The sequence below is a fragment of the Alosa sapidissima genome, chromosome 13, assembly GCF_018492685.1.
Source record: "Alosa sapidissima isolate fAloSap1 chromosome 13, fAloSap1.pri, whole genome shotgun sequence".
Taxonomy (NCBI): domain Eukaryota; kingdom Metazoa; phylum Chordata; class Actinopteri; order Clupeiformes; family Clupeidae; genus Alosa; species Alosa sapidissima.
The window spans coordinates 32001401-32004051 of NC_055969.1; positions in this window are offsets into that span (position 1 = coordinate 32001401).

Sequence of the window (2651 nt, forward strand, 5' to 3'; positions counted from 1 at the left end):
GTGTAGGCTATAGACTACTTCGTTCTGTCTATACTGGCTAATTTGTCTGAGTGACTGATAATGACTGACTGACTCTATTATTGTGTTACATGCTCTAAATGTAAAGCATTTTAGCTGCATTCTGTGTATGAAAGGTGCTATACAAATAAAGCGTATTATTATGATTATTATTAGGCTGTTATTGTTATTATTATTATTATTATTATTATTATTTTACAAATGAAAATGCATTTAGTTGAAGGTTGAAATACGGGGGAAATATTAAAACAAAAAAATGAGAGGGCTATTATGCAAGAGGGTAGCCTATCTTTCCACAATCCTGATGTTGCTTTGAGTGCCATACACGCTTCAGTTGCAGTGCACGGGTGCGTGGTTGAAGCGCAAGGTGCGCGTCTCAGTTTATGGGTTGGATTGTATCTGCATTGTTCTGACAGTGGGGGTCGAAAGATATTCCACTCTATTCCCGTTATTATCAGTCTAGAAGTAATACTCATTATTCGCTGTAGGCAACAGGAGGTAGTTAAAAATATTAACTTAGCCTATAGGCCCTGGGCATAGCAAGTACCGAAGTAAAATCGAGCGACACGGTTCTTACATATACCATTAAGATGCTTAAAGGCATTTAAAGAGATGCGACGTCGACGTACAATGCTGAAGTAGGCTACCAGAACGTTTCAGTCTGGGTTAAAATTGGCAAGATGCGATGCCTTGTTCTGTGCGCTTTTTATGTTCGCATGTAGCGTCCTCTGCTGGTGGCTTCGGCGCCACCACCTATGAATAGACGCGTTGCAATCACCTATGAATGGTCTGTCTTCATTCAAAACATGTTCTTAAAAAACATACACTGCTCAAAAAAATAAAGGGAACACTTGGTCATAGGAGTATAGCATCAAGTCAGTCACACTTCTGGGATATTGATCTGGCCAGTTATGCAACAGAGGTGGTTGTGAATCAGGTTCACCTGCTTTGATGTCAACGAAATTTACTACAGGTGTACTAGAGGGCCAACTATGAGATGACCCCCAAAACAGGAATGGTTTTACAGGTGGTGGCCTGACTTCATGAAGGTGGCCTGAGGGCCCGATGGCCTCTAGAGGGACCTGTGCTCACTGCCCAGCACCGTGGAGCTCATTTGAAATTTGCCATAGAATACAAAATTGGCAGGTCTGCCACTAGCGCCCTGTGCTTTTCACAGATGAGAGCAGGTTCACCCTGAGCACATGTGACAGACATGAAAGAGTCTGGAGATGTCATGGAGAACATGATGCTGCCTGCAACATCATTCAGCATGACCGGATTGGTGGTGGGTCAGTGATGGTCTGGGGAGGCATACCCTTGGAGGGATGCACAGACCTCTGTGGGCAGGACAACGGCACCCTCACTGCTCTTAGGTATCGGGATGAAATATTCTGACCCTGTACTGGTGCAGTGGGCCTTGGGTTTCTCCTGGTGCACAACGATGGCCACATGTGGCAAGAGTGTGGCAAGAGTGTGCAGGCAATTCCTGGAGGATAAATGAATTCATACAATTGACTGTCCCCCTCACTTCCCTGACTTAAATGCAATAGAACACCTCTCGGACATTATGTTTTGGTCCATCCAACACCCTCCTTTCATTTCGTAACACATTAACCAGTCCATATCAGCATAGATATCCAGCATGATGTATCTGATGTGTTTTCAAAGTGTTCCTTTAATTTTTTTGAGCAGTGTATATAGCTATATCGTTGAAATCTCAACTCAACTCAAGAAAAGAAGACAATTTGAAAAACCTTCATCCTTTATCTTCACAAATGTATGAGAAATTGAATTCATTCAGACAGTGACCCAACACCCTCATCATGTCCTTATGTCCTTCACAAATGTGCATTTGCGGTAGGCCTACTGAATCTTCCCCCATCTACAGCACAGCAACTACAAATTACATTACACACATTCACTCTCTGTTATACTTGTATAGGCTAATATAGGCCCTAGGCCTATGTCTCCTCATGGGCTGTGGGAATCATTGAAGATTTTTGTTGTTGTTGTTGTTGTTTGTGTGTGTGTGTGTGTGTGTGTGTGTGTGTGTGTGTGTGTTTGTATGGGGCGGGGGGGGGGGGGGGGGGGGGGGGTCATAGGAATAGAAAATTTAGGAAAATTGTATTTCAACAGATTTTGTCGGATTTCCATCTCTGTGAAATAACATGTATTTAAACTTAGACTTTCTTAATTAGTCTGGATTTGATAGGCCTGCCATTTTCATTTTATTCATTCAGACAAAAAAATCAAAGTTTTTACTCAATAAAGTCCACAACTGGGAAACTGTTAGCAAAACTTCCCAAGTTTCTCAGCTGTTGTTTCCACATAAGGTGGCGTTCACGAGGACTTTTCTGCTGGGAAACATGTGTCCCCCTTTATTTCCAGACCGCACAGTTATATTTCCCTACAGAGCCCCGCCCAACGTAATGACTAAAAGAAGGCACTCCCTCCGACTCAAATGAAGCGGCGCAACTGGTCAAATCTAATGTCAGTTTGTTCAAAACCACCAGAAGAGTTAGGAATTCCCTCTTTTCCAATCGGTGCAGTTGACAAAAATCGTGCATGGGCAGTTAACAAGGGTGTTAAGAGCCAGCGTCGAAACGTTAAGTGTTCATTTTGGTCTTTTTATG